The sequence below is a fragment of the Parasteatoda tepidariorum genome, chromosome 12 (assembly GCF_982258835.1).
Source record: "Parasteatoda tepidariorum strain Cologne lab strain chromosome 12, Ptep-v5.0, whole genome shotgun sequence".
NCBI classification, from domain to species: domain Eukaryota; kingdom Metazoa; phylum Arthropoda; class Arachnida; order Araneae; family Theridiidae; genus Parasteatoda; species Parasteatoda tepidariorum.
In genome coordinates, this window is record NC_141766.1 from 6,512,049 (window position 1) to 6,535,796 (window position 23,748).

The following is a 23,748-nucleotide window of genomic DNA, read 5'->3' on the forward strand; positions in this document are numbered from 1 at the left end:
GGGCTCTGAGAAGGCCAGTTTAGTTTCTGAACACCCACTTCGTCAAACCACGTCTGCGCAAACATCGATGTGTGAATGGAGCAGTTATTCTGATGGAAGAGAAATGGGCTGAAATATTACCATAAAGTTGAGAGTGCAGCATTGTCAAGAATGTCCACATACATCTCAGAGTTGATATTTCTAACCACAGGAACTAAAGGGTCAAACACCTCCCCAGATTATTATGCTTCCCCCACCATAACAACCTGCTGTCCGGATATTTTTGGCCAAACATCGTGAGATACCGTGAAAAGACAATCACGTGATGTGGTCATGGACTTGTTGAAGATGAATCGCAAGACGTTGAAAAAGTTTTTTTGCCCTTATCTTAAATGAAATTATTCATACTGACTATTAAATAAGTTCTCCGTTCATCCTCATTTTAATATGTCCAGATGTTTAAACCGATTATTTCCATTAACCCCATTTAAAAGTGTCGCAGATTATTAAATCGTTTTCCATTCACCCGATTTTAAAATGCCCTGATGATTATTAAATACGTACTCCATTTACCTAGTTTTAAAATTTCTTCATATTTAAGGATAATTCACCTTTTTAATTGAATTTTCATCGGACCCTTCGCGAATTCATTCAGTTGATAAAAAAAAAAAGGTATTAAGTATGAAATTTTTTTTTAATTTTCTGAAGTAGTTAGAATTGCCTATGCCAGATAGGAAAAAATTCATAAATGATTGGAGATAAAAAAAAAAAAATTTCTAGAAAGAGTCCGTTTATATCCAGTCTTTTTTTTTCCTTTTTTCCTCTTTTTTGGACACTTTCCAAACTGTCTTTCATCACGCCTTTCTTCGACTATACGATTTAGGTAAGGCGCGAGAGTTGTCGAAAAGAATAATTTAGTGAAAAGTAGATATTGCTATAGTTTTGGCATTAATATAGTAAAAAGAACCAATTGATCATATTTTTTTCTGTTCCTCTATTAGAAATAGCGTGCTCTTATCAGCCGTTGTTGAAAATTTGATGAAGGTAAGGTAATAGTGACCCTATAGTTATTTTTGCGGATTCACGCCAGTTTTACTACAATCGCGTGATCTAAAATTAAGACATCTAGGTGGGGTCAGTTAATATAATGCCTCTCTTCTAGTTATAAAGAAAAAAATCCATTCATCCATAGTTTATAATTCAGTCAGGCAGAAATATTTCTTTGAATTGATTAGATCAAATTATTCTGAGAAAGAAAATTAAATCAGTTCATTTGAATTTTCTTCTTTCCAGAATTCCTAAAAAATATCTGTGCACGTATTAGTAAAACTATCTATGTTATTGTGAAAAACGTTGTTTTTTTTTTGAGGTGAGAGCATTTCCGGAAAATATTTTCTAACACCCAATGCGTGTCTAAAATAGATTTTTAAAAAGAATTTCCATTCCAGGTATTTTTTGACCCTGCCACAAAAATGAGTCTGTATATGAAAAATACCTGCATGAACAAAGAAGTAGTGTAGTGTGCAAAATAAATAAATACGTAAAAAACATCACTTGTTCTGATGATCGAATTTTCACAATCTTATTCCACCTTTGCTCAGGTGATCGCTTCCCAATGCGGTGGCTCGAGTTCGGAAGGTGGGTGAGGGGACTCAGGGGGCCCAGCTCCCCCCAAGAATTAAAGAGTTCTCATTTTCAACCATTGGAAAACATATTTAAAAATATATTATAATTATTTTGTGCGTGTGTAGTGGAAGTTCGCAGCAATTTTTTTTAAACTACTTATTTATTTTTATAAAAGAGTTCTAGCTGACTTCATTTCAAAAAATTAAAATGTCCCTAAAAATTTTTAAATATTAAGAGCTTATTGGAAAAGTATCTTGAATAGTTATTGATTTGTAATGTAATTTTTGCAAAGCGTTGTTAAGAATATAAATTATGAAATGATGTGAGAAAGTCCCTTTATGAGACCATATTTTCCAGATTTCGACTCCCATAGGAACGGAGGTAAGGGAGTTAAAACACATGGGAATTTCGTCATTTTTTGTTTATTATTGATGATTTTTCTCAGCAACAATTCCTTTTCTCAATTCAACGTTTTTTTTTTAAATATTTTAAAATTGCAAAATAATAAAATACTAAGAATTCCTTTTATAGTTTGTCCATCGAAAAAACTGCCCTCGTCACGAAGTCTAAAGCCGTCTGCTGCTATGGAAACAAGAAATAGCGCATTTCAAAGAAGGGAGCTTTTTTTTTCCTCTGATACCCTTTCTCTCGCCGACACTAGTCAAAACCGGTCTAACTTGAAATAGTTAAACTTCGTAACCATAGTCACCGCCACTACTCCAGACAAATGGCTAGGGGAGTTTTTCACAAAGACAAACTATACATTTCTATACGAGCGAACCTCTCGTTATCTTTTTAACAAAAATAAAAATGATTGCCACTGCTTTTCTGTTACTCTTCATTATTTTATTTTATAACCGTCGTTGAACCGCCGACCCAATTTTTTGGGTTTAGGACTACTAATGTTCAACTCCATAGCCTTGCAATTTTGAACCCAATCCAGAATGGAGACAATGGAACTCCTGGATCACGTATTGGGACAAATTTGAAATCGTGGAGTACTCTTTGATGGAACTCACCCGCATTTGCGTCATGGAAAGGAAAACCACGCAACCATCCACGGTTAGCCTGACAGCAAGAGTATCTAACCCATGATCCGTCAATCACTGAGGATATTTTACGCCAGCCCTGTGGTCTGTGCAAGCCGGATGCGGAATTCGCATTGACCAGCCATTGCTGGGATTCGAACCCGGTTCACCTCATTGGAAGGCGAATGCCCTATCTCTTGAGCCATCACGGTACTGTTACTCATCGTTAAAAAAAAAAAAAAAAAGGCTATTTTTTTTTTCCCTACCTAAATTTTTACGCTTTTACCACCCACGGAAATTACTCGCTTCACTTTACTCATGAAAAAATGTTCTTAGCTTGCTTCTTTCAATTGCCTCGGGATTTTTTGTTCCTCTATCCGTCACAGTCATAAATTGCCTCAAACAAAGAACTACCTCCAATTTCTAGGACTGCAAATATATTAACCTTATAGGGGACGTAGACTGCGCTGACATGTTTTTTTTTCTTTTTTTCGGTCTGGTCATTCTGTTTAGAATTTTCTTACTATGTTAGTCATCATAAAAACACTTCTCATTACTTTTATTTTATTTTTATTAATTTATTTTTTTTTAGTTAATATAACAATTTATATTTGTAATTCAGAATTTCAATAGTGTAAAAGCTCTTAAAAATATTTCTTTTATATGATTATTAAGAGTTTTTGCTAAAAAAAACTCGTCTTAATTTTTTTGCAATAGCTTTTATTAACATTTTATCCTTCATTAAATCTTACTCTTAATCGAATATTAAGAATACTTCAAAATAAATTCATTTCTTTAGAGGTAAGAAAATATTTGTATTAAATCAATCTATGCATTGATATATCTGTAATATTTCTATTTATAAAATTTATTGGTAAAAAAGATTTAATTTTTCTGATTTTTGCTTTTAGATTATATAAATACAAAGTTAGAATTTAAATTTTTAAAAGTGTTCATCAAATAATTTAATCAATTTTGTTACAATGCAAAAATATCACATTTAATCAAATAATAAAGCATAAACTAAATTTCATTAATAAATAACTAAGAATGTGTTATCTATTGTAGCATATATAAGTAGCTTAAAATCAAACTATTATTTGACAGACTTATTTTATTTTATAACCGTCGTTGAACAGCCGACCCAATTTCATGGGTTTACGACTACTTACGTTCAACTCCGTAGCCTTGTAATTTTGAACCAATCCAGAAGACAAGGAAACTCTGGATCAGTACCCCCAGAGGTATTGATTTGTTGTGGGAACATGGAGGACTTTGAGACTCGACAGATTTAACGTGCATCAGTCGCCATTTACTACACGGGGAATCTTCGGCCGGCGAGGATCGAACCCACGACCTCTTGGATATGGGCCCAGCGCCCTACCGACCAGGCTATCCCGGCCCTTGTCAGACTTATTAATAAAAATGTTTAAGGCGTCCTGAGAGACTTCTTTTTGATTACTGTTATATTTACAACGAATTTATTTATGATAAACTTTCGCTGCCTGCCGAAATGATCGCTCTGAATTGATACAATTAAAAAAACTCATCACACCATTTTAAAATATCAAAACACTGAATGAAATTGCAAAAAACTATTAAGCGTACTTTTAAAAATGAATAGAATAATCAAGTATTTGCTTCTCTCTTTATTTTATTTCATATGAGTTTACAACAGGGCTGAAAATGCATTTATTCTCTTTCATGTAGAAAGATTTCTTTTTAATAAATATATGCTAACAACAATTTAGATAAATAAAGAATTTTTATACTAGAAATATTATCTAACATGAAAAATTCGCATAAACTTGTATCTTGTACTTTAAACATTTAAGATGAAGATAAAATGACGAAGAAAAAATTCTAATACAAAAATTCATTAAATAATATCAGTTAAAGAAGAAATTTTAATCTGTAATAAAAAGAAAAATCATTAACGAAACAAATTTATTGTTTATATATTTATAAGTTAGCAGAAATTTCTTTCTGAAATAAACGAAAAAATTTGTATTAAGCGTTTGCTTGTGCTATTTTTTCATTTGCAGCGATTAGCTGCTTTTCTTTATAAATCTTTACATAGGTTGTTTATATCTGTAACTGTGAATGACCGAAATCTGAAGAATGTCAACTGTCGCTTTGGTGAATGTCCAAAGTATTTGTTATGTCCTATTTAATATTAATACATAGGTATATATTTTAATATGTATTCGATATTTAATTGGCCGTAGATATTTTAGTACCTGACTAGAACAGATTAAGAAAAACGTCAATGTTCGGAATACCGAGCATTGGCACTTGACCTTAAAAAAAAACTGTGTAGGGAATATCGGGCAAGTGTAATTAAAAATTAATATCAAATCATATCTTGCAATTTCGGAAATTTATTAAAGCCACTATGTGATTGTTGGAATTCATTGGTTAAAGTTACATAAGGGTATGAAAGTGAGGGCCTACTAGGGGTGTGACTGCTCTTTATCACATTCTAACCCCCGCTTTTCTCACCTCACCCATTGCCAAGGGTGCCGGCAGCGGGGGGCAAGAGGATGCAATTGCCTCGCCCCCTGACTTTTTTAAAAAGAAAAAAAACAATTAAAGAGACGCAGAAAAGCAATTTTGTTATAAAATTTTTTTATTATAAATATATTCAAAAACAAACAATTAAGTAATTATTGATACACAACAATTAAAAAATTGTTTAATCAAACAAGAATTGTGATCGTCTTGTTTGCTGTCTAAATTTGTTTACAACTTTTTCAATGAATTCTGAGTCATCTTTAATTCTTTTCTTATGCACACTGAGCATGCACAAACTTGGCAGATATCTAAGCCATATTTTTAAATTTCATTTAATAAAATATAAATAATATTATATTTTCCATTAGTTATTTAGTTTAACAACGGTGTATAACACAAACTGACTTCTCACAACTATAAAATTTCATCAACACAATAGATATCAATATTAAGCGTGCACAAACACGTTAATATACGAAACTACTGTTTGTAGTTATTCGTGTTTAAAGTCAGTAGCTATGCCAGCGCCATCAATACAGTTTATCGTGGCAAAATTTGCAAGTACAAGAAATTCGTACTTTTTTTTAAATATCTTGTTAACAATGAAAAAATGTATGTTAAAAAAAAAATTAACAGATGGAAGTATATGTAATAACGAAACAAAATGCAATAACAGAATATTTTAAATTTTTTTTTTTTTTGGGGGGGGGGGGCTAGTTTGTTAGAGGGTTGCACCCCCTTTTATATTGTTCTGCCGGCGCCCTTGCCCATTGCTCTTCTTTTTTTTTTACTATTCACCACTTATCACTTTCGCATGTATTGCAAAAACACAATCTCGATATTTTTTATTTTAAATGACATTATAAATTCGTATAACAATTAAAATTTAGATATATTAAGAAAATAATTTTTTTTTCTATTATGCTAAGACTAAAGTTGTAGTATTATCAAATCGCGTGATTTTAAAAGCACATCAGATGCCGTGATCGGAATGATTTCAGAAGCACGGAGCTTCTGGCTTAAAATACATTTTCGAGAAAATGAATAATTGCTATACATATGTACTGCAAATATCCCTTCCTTAACCAGTTTTCTTAATGGATACTTAACTTGTCTAAATGACCAATGTACGTTCGTAATCAAAATCTGAATTAAGATAATTATTATTTTTTCATTAAAAATTCAGATTATGGATGTAAGGTCAAGGAGGGGGAGGGGCTTAAGAGGGTATGTTACACAAGTCAACATCCTTTCAGATTTTTTCTGATATTTTTAATGTCATTTCTTTTTTTTTTACTTGTTTAAAAAATTAAGCTTATTTATATATAATTCAACAAAATAAAAATAAAAATTATTAGTAAAGAAACGAGAGAGATTTATTTATATTTCGGAAAAATAATATCATGTAATGAAAAATAATGTCATGTAGTATCATGTATCTTAAAAAAATCATTAAATATCTTTTTTCATGCAACCATATAAATGATATAGAATTAAAAAAAAACTTCATTATGATGGTAGTCAGTAGCTGTTCAGTGTAGTGTATATTGATAAAACAATATAGACTTTTTTGTTTTTACTATAGTCGTCAAATTTTTTCTTCTCACTAAAAGTTTTATATATATATATATATATATATATATATATATATATATATATATATATATATATATATATATATATATATATATATATATATATATATATATATATATGGTATTAATTTATTTTTCTTTCATTGTGTTCAAATTATGCCTGAAGCTTACAGTATGTTTTGAATTCAAAATTAATTTTCTGATTTATTTGAAATTTCTGTTGAAAATTTAATAGAATATTTAAGAAGCATAATTAAATAGCATTCTTTGAACTTTTGACCAATAGTTGTAATAAATTTTTAGTGAAGCAAACAATATTTTGATATTATTGTTTTTACGTAGCGTTGATATATTTGAACAGAAAAAAATTCAACGAAAATTATTCACTTATAATTTTATTCGAATGAATAGAATACATTTTAACTTATTTTGTTAGATTATCAAATTTATTCTTAACTTTAATACCGGTATAAAATGTATGATGTATTGTATATAGAAAATAAGGGAGATAAAAAAACTGCGTCCTAATTTCAAATTTTTTTAACGGTGAGCCTATTTGCCAGAGTATTTTAAAAAAATTGGGATTAAATCGCATGTATTTTATATCCGTATTTATAAGTGATGCAGCACCCAAATGCACAATGCTATATGCTCTAACCTAAATTTAAAATCCGTCTTTTTGCAAATTAACGTCCTCAACTCACACGATTATAAACACAAAAAAAGAGCCTTCTAATATTGTATTAATATAGCTAAAGCAGAATATATCAATACAATAGAGAGATGATTGCCAAAAAAATGCTAAGAAAATGGAACAAAATAAGTAAAAAATGCAAAATTAAAACAAATTTAGTAATAAAAAAAAAGAAACAGAAAATAAAAATTCAAGAAGATGCGGAATAAAACAAGAAATGTAATATATGAAGTGAGCAACAAATTCATATGTAGTTCCACTTACCGGCAACTTTAAAAAATTTTTCAAAATATTTTCGTGATAATAAATAATTTCGTAACAAGTTTACCAAATTACAAAATTTGAATATAGAAGCGTAAATAAAGGATGATAAGATCATTTTTATGGCACTTTCCTTCTGAAGTACAGAAGTGCGTTTGTTTTGTTATTTTAGTTTTATATATATATATATATATATATATATATATATATATATATATATATATATATATATATATATATATATATATATATATATATATATATATATATATATATATATATTATATATATATAGATATATATAGATATATATATATATATAGATATATATAGATATATATATATATATAGATATATATATATATATAGATATATATATATATATAGATATATATATATATATAGATATATATATATATATAGATATATATATATATATAGATATATATATATATATAGATATATATATATATATAGATATATATATATATATAGATATATATATATATATATATATATAGATATATATATATATAGATATATATATATATAGATATATATATATATAGATATATATATATATAGATATATATATATAGATATATATAGATATATATATATATAGATATATATATATATATATATATATAGATATATATATATATATATATATATATATATATATATATATATATATATATATATATATATATATATATATATGTATGTATATATATATATATGTATGTATATATATATATATGTATGTATATATATATATATATATATGTATATATATATATATATATATATGTATATATATGTATATATATATATATATATGTATATATATATATATATGTATATATATGTATATATATATATGTATATATATATATATGTATATATATATATATATATATATATATATGTATATATATATATATATGTATATATATATATATATGTATATATATATATATATGTATATATATATGTATATATATATATATATGTATATATATATGTATATATATATATATATGTATATATATATATATATGTATATATATATGTATATGTATATATATATGTATATATATATATATATGTATATATATATATATATGTATATATATATATATATGTATATATATATATATATGTATATATATATATATATGTATATATATATATATATGTATATATATATATATATGTATATATATATATATATGTATATATATATATATATATATATGTATATATATATATATATATATATATATATATATATATATATATATATATATATATATGTATATGTATATATATGTATATGTATATGTATATGTATATATATGTATATGTATATATATATATGTATATATATGTATATGTATATATATATATATATATATATATATATATATACATATATATATATATATATATATATATATATATATATGGTCCCTCAAACTGTCTTTCAACAACCAGCAGAGCATTTGAATCAGTCTCGTGTTTGTTCAGATTAAAGGTTAATTTATTAATCTATTAATCTATAATTATCCAAATTTTTATTCTGCAATTAAAATCCTGCTCAACAGCTGAGAGGCAGAGCAGAAAAAATAAAAAGTAATAATTGAGCAAAGAATCCAAAATCGAAGTGTCTCAGAAACTATGAAAATCTTGCAAGCAAGTCCCGATGAACTCTTTAACACTAGAAAGACTGAAACTTAGTAAATACCTATATTGCCCAAAAGCAGTCAAAATGACTGGATTGTGAAAGAATAACTAATGTGTAAAGAAATTTGTTTAAAATTAATTCTCAATATTTTTAATATTATTTACAGTTATATAACAAGTTATTAGTAAATATTAGCAGTAAAAAAAAATGATATGTTCTACGAAAAGTCACAAAATTCTAAGAAATTGTGTCATTATATCCATCATTGTTTTTCTAATTGAAATTAAAAAGCAGTCAAACTGACTTTCTTGGACAATCTAGTGTTACTCACATGCAAAAAGGAAATATAATTGGTCTATAACATAGTTCGTGGGAATAATATGGTTCTCATACTTAATAAAGGGAAAAACTTAAAATGTTACATACTTGAATCTAAATATAGAATGAAAAAGCAAGATGAGAATAATAAAATGTGTTTAATTTTGAATAATAAATTAAGAAGAGAATTTCGATAAAGAAATAACATAAAAAGATTTGTTAAAGCTTTTTATGTAACAAATATATTAGTTTAAAATTATTCCTTCTCTTCTCTCGCCATATTGTATTTAAAATTGGATTTTTGATTTATATCTTCTTCTATTTTTATTCATTTATTTTTAACAAATTTTTGATGAAAAAGTATTATTCGATGACACTAAATACTTCAAAAATAAGTAGAAAATGAAGGCAGGGCTGTAATTGAATTAGAATAAGTAGCACTTAACAACTTTCAAAGCTTCAACGGGTATTTTTTCAAAACTAGAAAGCAGCAAATTTACGCAGCGATTAATTTTAAATTGTTAATTTAATACCGTATACTTTCGAGTTTTTAGTTTCGTAAAATTTGAAAAAAACTGATCTGGGAAAAAATAAAAATTCTCTCAAAAATATATTTTCTAAATAGGGTCTTTTAAAAAATGATGGAAATACCTTTTAACAAATGAGACGATTATTTTGCATGTTTCGAAAGATGATCCGTCTTTAATGATTGGCAGGGAAGTACATTGAAATAGCTCAAAGTGGGGGGGGGGGTAGTGTTTTTTATACATTTCTATATTTAAAAAATTCACCTACAATTTGTAAAAGATCCCTTTACAGTGTTGGTAACTACAGCAACGCAAAATGCTCCCCAAAACACGCGGAATTAGAAGTGTCCTAATAAAACTACTAACTTTAAGGATAATAAGAATAGGAAGAGGGGGGAAATGGAGCATGCGCAGAACTGTAGCAACTCCTTTTCATGCTTGCATGCAAACCTGAAAGCGCCAAAATGTGTTTCGCGAATGGTCTAGTTTCAACACGCAAGTCTCAGTTACTGTTTTTGTTCATATTTCTAAAAATAATAAATAGAAAATTGTTTTATAGAAACAATTTATTATTTGTTTGATTTGATCACGTGTGTAAACTGCAAATCTGGATTTAAAAACCTCCACAAAAAGTAAGTTAATATTATGTTAATTTTAAGCGTTGATTTTTATTTTTTAATTACTATTTAGTCAGTTTACAATTGTTAATTAGTGTTTTTATTCAATAATTATTTTATTGTTATCGCATATAGAGCAAAAACTGAAGAGAAAAAAAATTCTAAAGTGAAAGCTATTGAAAGTTGAACTTAAATGGAATACTTTTGTAACTTATAAATTGTTTTATAAAATTATTTTCTCTTCATATGGCTCATACATTAGGAGTCTTAACATCATAAAAGGGTGTGTCATTATAAAAAGATTCTATGTAGCTATCTTTTCTTTTTTAGATTTAACGCAACTGATTTTCACATTAAAAAAATCTCATAAAATTTTTTTTAATTGAAATAATATAGCAATCTCATTATTTAAATGATTATATAGAGTTCTTGCAGAAAAGATTAAGAAAGGAGTTGTTAAGATAACTTAAACTGATAGAGTTATTAAGGTAGTTATATATTTTTTCAGTATAGATATAATGAATGAAAAGTTTTTCGAAAGAAATCGGTTTGATTATTATTTGTCTTTAAATAATGATGCATTTATTGAATATCTTTAAAAATGATTTTAAAGAGACACATTTTATACATTAGTCTTTTTATATATGGACTACTGATTCTACAAACTGAAGTTTAAGTATCTATTAATTCATGATAAATGAATTTATTTCAAAAATTTAATTTCTTTGAAAGATTTCACTTGCTGTTAATTTATGTAAATTAACACTTAATTCATGTAAATACATTTTACATAAATTAAGTGTCATAATATTATCATAATATTATCATAAAAATATTTCAGTGTTATAAGTCAGTGTCATATTAATATGTTGTTTTTAATATTTATCACGAACTATTTGCAGCTATCTGGGGCAGGTTAGTTTGCTAAATATCAATATTTCAAATTAAAAAAATTTTTGTAATAAAATTTTTACGAACTAACAGTTTAGTACATCGAGATTGTTAAATTAAAATTTTGAACAGTTTTTAATTGTATTTAATAAATCACTTTTATATAAGTGAAAATTAAAAAAAACGAAAATTGGAAAAAAAAAATTTCTAAGAAATTAAAACAAATTGACAAAACAAACAAAAATTGAAAACTTTATTTATAATTATATAAAGAAAATATCGTAAACAAATTTTATTATATTTCAAATGCCACTATAACATACTTATTTACAAGATGTTAAGGATGAATACTGTCAACAATTCCCACATAGTATGGTATATACATATTTATCAACAAATATTTGAAATAAATAATTATATACCTAATTATCAGTTACTTACAAAACCAACTTAAGAAAATTTTTATGCCCTAATTACTAAATTTTCAATTTCATATTAGTAATTTTTAAAATATTTAATTAAATGGTAAACAATTTTAACGTTTTTTAATATTTGAACTCTCAAAACTTAAGTTTTATTTTTAAAAAAGTAAACTATTAAGTGTTAAAAATGTTATATTTAAGGTTTTTTCCCTCTCATTTTAATAGCTTTACAGATAGATTTGATTGCTCAAATGTTAAAAATTTAGGGAGAAAGGCTAGTAAATTCATGGTTAAGTTAATCTTTTTTAAAAACGAATAATAATTATAAACAATTTTGGAAATATTTAGCACTGAAATAGACAAGACAACAACAACAATTAAAAATAAAATTAATGTCTAAAATTACTAAAAATACATTGACCTAAAAAGGAATTGAAAGTAAAATTATACCTTTTGGAAAAAATTTAAATAAGGAAATAATTTTTTAATAATACTTTACCAAGTAATATTCTTTATATTTTTTAGATAATTTTATCAATAGAAAGAATATTCAATAAACGTACAAAAATATTAGTACTCATAATGAATTTAAATAAAGTAAAATTTATCCAAATAGAAGTATTCACGTTTATTTAACACTAGAAAGACTGAAACTTCGTATATACCTATATTGCCATAAAGCAGTCAAAATGACTGGATTGTGAAAGAATAACTATTGTGTAAAGAAATTTGTTTAAAATTAATTTTCAATATTTTTTACATCATTTACAGTTATATAAAAGTTATTAGTAAATATTAACAGTAAAAAAAAATTATATGTTCTACAAAAAGTCGCAAAATTCTAAGAAATTGTGTCATTATATACATCATTGTTTTTCTAATTTAAATTAAAAAGCAGTCAAAATGACTTCCTTGGACATCTAGTGTTAAGGAAATACTGATAACATAAATCAAAATTGCTTATGAATTATTTTAAGTTATATAAATTTTAAAATTTTGTATGAAATTAAGATAAATAAGGTGAAAATTGTTATTCTTAAATAATAATTACAAGTAAGAAATGTTTACTTCTTTGTATTATATTAAATTTTATTTGTTTTAAATTTATACCATTCATTAGTTAGCGTTAAACCATTGTATTGGTCAATTTTAATTTAATTTTTCTTTCGAACGAAATGCCATCCCTGATATTATTATATTATTATTATTATTATTATATATATATATATATATATATATATATATATATATATATATATATATATATATATATATATATATATATATATATATATATATATATATATATATATATATATATATATATATATATATATATATATATATATATATATATATATATATATATATATATATAATGAACAAACCACACAAATAACAAAATAATGGAATCATTTCTATACAAATACACTTTTTTATATTTCTCAAGAAACACTTACAGAATCATTTACAAATTTAGTAGTCTTTAGTAGGGTGGAGCAACAACAAAAAATTATTTCAAAATTCGGAAAGCACTACCTCCCAAAAGTTGCATATGGATTAGAAAATAACTCTTGAATTTTTTCAAAATTTTAATGCACCGTATTCATTCCCCACAAAAGATGATTCCGATCATTGAACAAGAGTTTATTCTGCTGCGAACACCATTCGATAATAAGTTTCAATGAATTCAAAAAAGATTCGTCGGATGTCATTTCTAATCTCAATTCAGATCAAAAATATTTAATAAATATAAGCCAAGCAGTTTTGCCTTTCAAATTATCACCAAATTGGGGGTCATTAGGATCTGGGAAACTTTCGAATGCCAGATAGCATTCGAAAGTTTCTACACTAGTTGACTACGCTAGTTGATTCGAAAGTTGACTGCGCTAAACGAAACTTGGAGTTTGCATAAGAAACTTAGATCCACCGACCATTTTCATGGAATAAGCTTCTTTTGATATGCAAGTATATGCTGCAATCTGATTTTATACAAAATGTAAAGCAGTCATCAATGCTACTTGTGTCAAGTTATGGTATATTCTTTAGTTTTCTCATTCTTGTTTGCTTTAAGTTGTAGTTTTACCAGCCTAACAATAGTGTTATTAATATGAAAAAAGTTTTTAAAATAAACCTTCAGTGTCCGTTAATGAGGAAAGAGAAAAATGAAACAGAAACATTTCATAACAATTCATGAATCATGTTTCAGTAGAAACCCAACGTTTGTAATGTGCTTTATTCTCCTCTGAACACTATTTTTTTTAAAAAAAGTTTTTTTTTTATTCATTTTTTTTTTACATTTTTTTTTCAACAATTTTATAATTTTTACAGCTGTCGCAAGGAGTGAAAATATAGCTGAAAGATTCTGGAAAAAATTCACAAGTAATATTCAGTTTAATGTACAATTTTTGAGCGGTAATTTGTTTTTATATAAAAAACATTTCAAATATTTACAGTTTTTTGAAAAAATTCAAATTTTTAAGGCTTTTGCGTGAAATGAAGATGGTGCATAAAAATTCGGAAAAATTCACTTGTGATTATACTAATACATATACAACTTTTTGAAGGTAGTGCTTTTTGATTATCGAAAAAAAAATTTTTTTTTCGCCTCACCTTAGTCTTTAGCTTGGCCAAACGATACTGTGAGAGGATACCGTGCTCTTTGTTCGCCAAGGTCTTTAGTATATGCCATTTCTCATATGTATCAATAAGTTTAAAACTTTTAGGGGTGTGACGGACCTGTAATAAATTACAAACGGAAAATAATGTTTTTAATTACCCTATGCTAAAAAATATAGCAATAAGTTGTAACTTGTAACTATTATTTTGGTCATCATATGTAATAATTGCGCAAAATTTCGTGAAAATAGCTTAAATATTTATGGGGATATGGACATTTTTATAAAAAAGGAATTTTTTATAGCTTAAGTTTTTTTTTTTTTTTTTGCTGCAACTTTAACAATACTTAATAAAAGTAAACCAAATTTTTAGTGCTGTTTAAAATTAATTGTAAAATTATTGATTTAAAATTTTAAAAAAATTCGTTGAAAACTGTGTAATATACAAGTAATTAAAGTAGTTCTTTTATACTGCGCATGAGCGGAAAAAATGTAAACATTTTTTCATAATTTTTTAGTGTATTTGGCAATAAATTAAGAGAAAAACTGATTTTAATATCTTAAAAGTTTAAAAAGGGCAAGTAATTTTCTAAGTAGTTTTCGTACTTTTTAAAAGAAACTCAAAATACTGTCCTTAAATATATTTTTTAAAAAAAATTTATTTCTTTTATTTATTCAAAACTATTATGAACTGTAATATGCTTTATAGGTATTATTTCAGTTTATGCAATATATTTTTCATTGATATAGCTATATATTTTAAAACTAATTAACATAATTTTAAAAATACAATAAATTGTAGAAGTTCAATGGATATTGAATAAATATTCAAAACTCAATAACATGGTTATTCATTTTTAATGTACAATAAATGCATTTTCAAACGCGATAATAACATTTGAAGTTATAAGTGTTTTAACTATTTTTAGAATCATAGATTTTGAACTATTTTAGACAGTTTTTGACAAAAAGTCCCGCGTGTCCTCTTTGAAAGAAGATAAAGACTTCGAAACTCTGCAGTAAATATTAATATATTTGAAATAGATATTTAGATGTGAGATCTTGAAAATAAAGCTAGAAGGAAAAAATGTTCGCTATTTTTCAATTGTTAATCTGAAAATTTTCAAGTAATGCAACATATATAAGATGGTCTCTCAAAAAAATTTCCAGAGCTCTGATGAGTTCATCCCTGTCACATCTTAAAATAGATAAAAAAGCAAATAAGTAAGAAGATAAACAACGTTAAAAGAAGCATTTTCTAAAAAAGTTATTTTAAGAAGAGCTTCATTTTGAGAGTAAGTAAACTTGTGGTGAAAATATGCCTAAATATCCATTAAAGAAATTGCAAATTTTTAAGGTAATTTATGTGACAAGCAATAAAGAGAAAGCAAAACTACGGTAAAAATAGAAAGATTAATAGGGGTACTAAATAAAATTGAATGTCAGTACGATGAAAGGTCTCCATCTGGGAATAACGTTACACAAATAGAGAAAAAAGTTGAATAACTTCGAAATATTTGAATTAATTCTCTGTTTAATAAATTTTAATGAATTGAATAATTAAAGAATTCAAAATATTTCCCATTTTTTTTAAGTACTAGAGGTCTCCGCCCCCTGCTCGGTGTTGCCAACGCCTTCTATAACTGAAAGCCTCCACGCGGTTTTTCTTATAGGTAGTCCGATCAGACCACTATGAAGGTAAGCCGGTTTACGAAAGAGCCATTTAATACAGGATCTAGTTAAAATAAGCAAGTGGTAGCAAATATATGTCTAAAAATTTTTTTGATTTATGAATATTATTGTCTTATTTACTTGTCAACCATTCCAGATTCAATTCTCAGATGTGTATGATAAATTTCTCTCAAATTACTTTTAAAATAGAATTTGGGTTCATGCGCACAACTGTATGATAAGTGAATTCACTTTTAAAATAGTCTGCGCAGACTACTTATTAAATACCGATAAATATTAAATGCGCAGACTACTTATTAAATATTTTTTATCAATTGTGAAAAGAAATACGTATTTTTTGTTAATATTTCGGATAAAACAAATACCCAAACTTTTACAATTTAATAATTCCGAAACAAATACAAAATTGGTTAAAAGTGTTCGTATATTCAATCATAAGAGCAACCCTCCAAACCCAATTATCTTAGGTTAAGATTGTTATAGTTATAACCGTCGTTGAACAGCTGGACCTGATTTTGAGTTGTTCAATTGACTACTAATGTTCAATTTTGTAGCCTTATAATTTTGAACCCAATCCAGAATACAAGGGAGCTCTTGGATCAAGTATTGGGAGAAATTTGCCTTCGTGGAGGACTTTTTGACGGAACTAACCCACATGTGCGTAGCATGGAGAGGAAAACCACGAAAACCTACCACGGTTTGCCTGACGGCAAGGGGCTCTAACCCATGATTCTTCTACCACTGTGGATATTTTACGTCAGCACTATGGTTGATGCGAACCGGGTGCGGAATTCATATCAACCAGCCATTGCTGGGATTCGAACCTGGCTCACCTATTGGAAGGCGAACCCACTATCCCCTGAGCCACCACGGCTCATCTTAGGTTAAGAGTAAAGATCCAATCAAAACTAAAATATCTTAAACCAGTCCTAAATTATAAAAGGGAGCACAATGATCGACCCACATTTAACCCCACTGGTCAAAGGTTAAATGTGGTTAATGTTAAAAGTTTAATGTCAAACTCCTTAATGAGGTTTTTCTCACAGTTTGACTGGAAGCATAAATATCGTCCCCACAAATTGTAAGCTAGGTAGAACAAGAAATATACTTAATTTTAAATCTCTACTTTATGTTTAAAAAGAAGGCAATCAAACAGAAATAAAATAAATATTGAATTAAATAAGTTTCGTAGCTCAATTTATATTTTTTAATTTAAGACTTAACATTACACAATTAAAAACATATTTTTAAAGGCGAACTTTAGTTTGTGTAGATGAAAAGCAACATTGAACTCGTAAAAATCTTTATTAATTGTAAAAAATTACAGACGATATCGAAACGCGCGAACATTGGAGTTTTCGAAAGCAAAAATATTTAATGTGTGGTGTAAAGGCGGGTGACTTGGTGTAAACTTTTTTCATTTTCGTTATTTAGAGCTTTCATACACCCTTTATATTGTCTATGAAAGCTCGATTTGGTGTTAACTTAAAAGAGTTCCTTCACACCATTTCTAGGATTGCTCAACATCAAATTCGGAAAGGTAGAACATCAGTTTTTACAGCGTACTATTACAGGGTGTGTCGCGTTTTTAAAAAGTTCTTGAATGTGCTTATTTTTTATTTACGTTTTTTTAAAGCCCCTAAAGGTGCTTTTTCATTCGGGGTTTGTAAAAAGTGCTTAATTTTCTATCTTTTAAAATGAGACTTTTTTATTTCGTTCTAAATTTGATTGTCGTTCTAAATTTCAACCAAGAAAGAAAATCATGATTTTTCTCTGCTATATTTATCAGAAACTAGTTATTTTATCATGATTATGTATAGTTTTTGAATTTTATTGATTTTATGTTTATAAATTAGGAACTTTAAACTATAAAAATAATAATTTTTATTACTACACAGATCCTAATTATGATTTTTTTTCTTTGTTTTTTTGGAAAGTGGTTAAAAATATTTTTGAATGCTTAAAAAGTATTTAAAAAGTGCTTATTTTTTGTTGAAAAATCTGGCTATGCACCCCGAATTAGTTTTTCCTTTACATCGAAAAATCCGTAATATCGACACTATAAATTATTTAACTCAATTATAATTAATATAATTTAAATTATTAAAAATAATTCGTATTGTGAACAAATTGAGATCTCGTGCTCATTCTAAGTTGTAAGAATAAATAACCGCAAAAGAAAAAAAAATTATGTCTTTGTCATAAAATAACTTCAAAGCTAACGACCGCACCAATAATAAAAGAAAATTCTATTTAATATTTATTTTTATGAACTGTAAAGCCATTTCCGCTACAAGCCGCCGTGAGCCAAGAGAAGTTTAGCAAGGCTTTAATTTTTCAAAAACATATAAATAATCAAAATTAATTTTAATTTAATTTTTATTTCTCAATATTATAATTATATTATTATATCGCATGCAATATTAAGATTTATTATCGCCTCCGTTCTTCTTAACGTTCGTTCCTAGATATGTCTCCAATACAACAACAGCCTTGAAGAAAGGAACAGGTTATTGGCCCAGCAGGTTACGTTAATCTTTCGTCACGTTGCATATCTATTTTGAAAGTTGTATATGACACCAATTTCAATGCTATCAAATAATCATCCTATTTAAAATTCAATTTTCAGAATCCGACAAAAGGATGTCTATTTTTAGATGTGCATTGTTTTATTATAACTAGTTCTTTTCTGTCTCTCGCATACTTTATTCGAGTAAATTATAACGAATATTTTCTCTTCTTAATAATTGGATTTCCTTATTTGCAATGACTTTCTTTTATTTGACTTAATAAAAAGATATTTTTGCCAATCTCATACATATAAGGGTTTGTTTTTTGTGAATGTGTCCTGATTTTGAGAATTTTAACGTCGTGTTCTGTTCTTGATTTTACGAACTTAAAATAAGTATTCAATTTCGCTCATTCGGCCGCAGAGATGTTTTTGTAAGTGGGAAAAAATAAGGCCCTGTTTTCTTTGGAAAATCCCTCCAAAATAGAAACAAAAGTACAATAATAATAAGTAAATAAAATAAGTAGTAAAAAACTTTCATTAGAGAAATATAGTTTTATTATTAACTGAACCTATTTTATATTGCTCTATCTTTTTTTTGGAATGAAACCCTAAACAACCGTGTTTTTTTTTTTTTGCCGTTACAATAAAAAGTTTATTTAAAGCTTTGATGGTTACAAAAAAAAAAAAAACATTTTATATGAACAATGAAATTTTTTAATTGTTTTATCAGTAACAATATTAAAATTAGCTTTTATATCAGGCAGTTAAGATCTCTGGTCTACAGCGACTTCTATTTTTTGCATAGTTTTTGGCGTATGCATAAGTTGAAATTGCATAAAATAATCTTAATTATGGTTTTTGAAGAATAATTGTTCTAAACTTTGAGAATGGGGTGACTATCAGAGAAAAATAATTTTTGAATTTGGTTATTTTATATTGAATTTTCAAGTTTTATGAAAATTATTGATGCGATTGTTTGTACATGTTTATCCATTTTATAATTTATTTAATGTATTGCTATTGGAAAATCTATAAACATTTTTTTAAATTTTGCGTTTCCCTTTTTCATTGGCATTTTATTTAAGCAATTTCATAAAAATAACCGAAATATTCAATAAATAATATTATTAAAATAAATTTATTGAAAATTAATATCATCTTGAATTTAAGATACAAGTTTTAAAATTTTTTGTTTGTTTAGCTCTTGCGATAAAATATTACTCAATCTACAACTCATCTTCTTTAACAAAATAATCTTAAATTTACTTTTTAAAAAAATGAAAAATATCTTTTTTTTTTGTTATCTTCTTTAATTTGTTTTATTAAATTTGTTTTATTAATTTTTAATTTATTTCAAGCTGTATCTCATAACCATAAATTATTAAAATGCTAAATATAATATTTTTTACTTATTTAGATCAAAATAAATACAAAATACTGAAAAAAGTCTAAAATATAAATCTAATGGAAAATTTGCTTCAAAGGGTCGTCGATATTTTAAGTTACGAAATCAGACCCAAAAACCTATTTTCTCTGCATAAACTTACCTTTTTTTTTATTATTTTTTTTTAAACAGATTTGATTTTTTACTCATAAAATAAAGGAGGTAACTGCAATCTGGGAAATATGACCCCTATAGCTTGGTCAGGAGAACAGTCCAAATTTTGGATCCCTTAATGCTAAATTTACTTTTTGTGTATCATATTTCGAGAACTTTTTTAGCAAATTGAATAATGTTTGCACACAATTATAAAATTCGTTTATCCAAAGATAATTCCATTTGAAATAAATTGGTAATCTCTACTAAAAATCTAATTTTAATCAATCGGCAAGTAAAATAAATATCATGAAGACTGATGAAAAATAATAAAATAATTCCACCTCCATCTTGAATTTCAAGTCAAATTTTTAATTTTAATTTTCTCGATGTTTTTAAATTTTTTGATGATAGAATATCATACATCTCCATGAAGCCTTGCAAAAAAGATTAATAAAGCTTTATTAGTCCAGATGAAACAAAGTATGATAATTTTAAGAAATCGAATTTAGTAACAAATTATGTTATATATTATGTCGTAATCACTATTTCTAACAATATTATTGTCATATGTTATAAAATAATTTTTTAAAGAAATTGAATATAGTCGTCATAGTGGACTTATTGTTACATCCGCAGATAACTCAATATAACGGGGTTCGACAGTATTTATTATTTTTTTCAAACTCAATCTATTTCAGATTTAAGTGTAGCTAAACATAAACCTTGAAAATAAGTGTTGAAGAACAAAGCTATTTTTTGCTTAATAGATGTCGACTTATTGTTTCATACCGAACAATTAGTTCCGGAAGTGGTTAATCATTCTCTCAAGGTCAAATAACTTTTGCACTAGAAACTTGCTTATCGAATTAGATTCATTTAAAAATATTCTATTCGAAAATTTGAAGAATGAAATACAGTTGAGTCCTGATTATCCGAGTTAATGTGGACCACGACTAACTATGATAACCGAAAAACTCGGTTATAGCGAAGAGTATAAGAAAGGAAAGAAAAGGAGTGAATATAAATGTAATATATTTAACAAATACAAAATTTATACGGGTACACCACATGCAATTAATATTATAATTAAAAAGAATTATTATAATTGTATTATATATTTATATAATTGCAATTATAAAAGTTACGATTCATATAATTATATTATATTTAAGACACTTAAAGAACATACTTAAGGAGAATTAGAGTTTTTACTTAAAAAAAAATCTTTGCGGCAATGCTTTGCCATTTTTTAGGTTTAACAGGAGCGCTGGTGTCGCCTCTTCTTGTTGTTCTATATATTCAGCAGCATTTTCGATAGCTTTTAATCCATCTTTATGAGAGATTTTTATATGTTGATTTTCATCGTCGCTGTCTTCATCATCTTAGCTAGATTCATTTTCATTATTGACGATATTTACGGTAATCTCGTGTTGTTCGTCAGCTTGTTTTCCTGGGTGATTGGAGGATTGGAGAATTTTTTTTGGTGGTAGTTTTAAAAATAAAAAATTAACTAGAAAGAAAAATCCTTGAAATATTTAATAGCTCGGTTAAAGCGGAAACGTGGATAATCGGGACTCTACTGTACAACGAAAGCAACGAAAGATAATAAGAATTTATTGGCTCATTCTTAAAAAACTAGGTTCATTGATTAATAAATATTTATTATCATAATAAATTATTAAAAATAGATTAAAATGATGGATTAATTTGGAAGCATTCGTAGTCCACGGGGAGGCCCACGCAATTTCGTTACAAGCAATCGATCTGAAACATTGTGTATCAAACCCCTGTTCAATAAAAGCGTTTTTGTTTCCAACCGAACTGAATTATCGAAGAAATTCTAAATACGCTTAGTTAATTTTCACAAATAAACTAAAATATTTTCTTCCTACAAAATTTTTGAATGGTAGTTAAACATTTATCTGTTTTTAGATTTTTTATTAGATATCTTTACTTTTGTACAATTTACGTTATAAGAAATTTTTATCAGCAATGAAATCGGTATTCATAATAATAATAATTAAAATTTTTAAAAAATTACATTTCTCTGCAAGCACCGATTTCATGGTCATAAATAAAACTTGAGAAACGAAATGGTTGTAATCAATTTAGCACTAAACAGTTAGTAAATAAAAAAAGCAAATGACCATTAAAAAATTTTAATGCGGCGAAAAAATTTTCAAGGATGAAAAAAAAAACATTTTTTCTCTTAATTTTTGTAAAAAAGACTTTATGTATTTTTTATTAAGATTTAAAACTGTTTTGGGACTAACTCAATAGCTTCGGGTTTTTGCCCTCGTGAGGCAGAGCATCATAGGCAGACTATCTGGCCAAAAGTATCCGGGCACCCGGTTGTTTTTTGGTGGGGGTGTTTTTCGTGGTTTGGCCTATGTCCGTTAGTTCCTGTGGTTGGAAACATGAACTCTGAGATGTATGTGGATATTCTTGACAATGCTGCACTCCCAACTCTATGGAAATATTTCGGGGAATGCTCATTACCCTTCCAGCTGGATAACTGCTCCATTTCACACATCAAGGCTTGCACAAACGTGGTTTAACGAAATGGGTTTTCAAAAACTGGACTTGCCTTCTCTGAGCCCCGCTCTAAATCCCATAGAACACCTTTGGGACGAATTCGAGAGCAGATTACGTAACCAGCCAAATCGACCCTCCTCATTACAAGCAAGCACCTTCAGCTGTGATGGAAGCCTGGAAGTCAATTCCTATGGTCACTGATCAAAAACTGATGGAAAGTCTTCCCAGACGTGTGCAAGCTGTCATCGATGCAAAAGGGGACCAACATCCTATTAATATGTGCCTCAGGACTCTCACCACTGGGTGTCCGGATACTTTTGACCTGATAGTGAATACCATAGGCCGAATGTGTGTTGTATTTTTTTTTTAAAAAAAGGCTTTTGTTCCTACTAACATTATAAAGAGATCTTATAATAATAATGACAAAACGGTCATAGAAATTTAATTCATTTTCCACATAACTTACGCTGTGTTGAGTAGAAACGATAGTTTTTTGCGGATGATCAACTAAACAAGGAAAAGTAAGTTCCTCATTATTTCTTTCAAAAACCTATCAATCAGTTTCTGGTTTCCTTGAGAGTCAGTTCAATAAATGTCGTATTCGATCTCTGCAAAAACTCAGAGAAACACAATTTTCTTTCGTTGAAAACCTCTCTTGTTTCGGTGCTTTCATTGAAAAATTTGTATTC

At 26.8% G+C, this 23,748-nt stretch overlaps 1 protein-coding gene across 2 annotated transcripts in view; it reads left to right on the forward strand.

Moving 5' to 3' along the window:
- LOC107441411 (uncharacterized) overlaps nt 1-23,748 on the forward strand; it is a 65,417-nt gene that overhangs the window by 13,120 nt on the left and 28,549 nt on the right. Inside the window, exon 1 of one of the 2 annotated variants that reach the window (XM_016054667.5) lies at nt 10,692-10,864. The exons of the other annotated variant lie outside the window; for it this stretch is intronic. The gene's annotated coding sequence lies outside the window, so the exon portion shown is untranslated. Of the gene's footprint in view, nt 1-10,691; nt 10,865-23,748 lie in introns of those variants that run through there. 2 annotated transcript variants of the gene reach the window in all.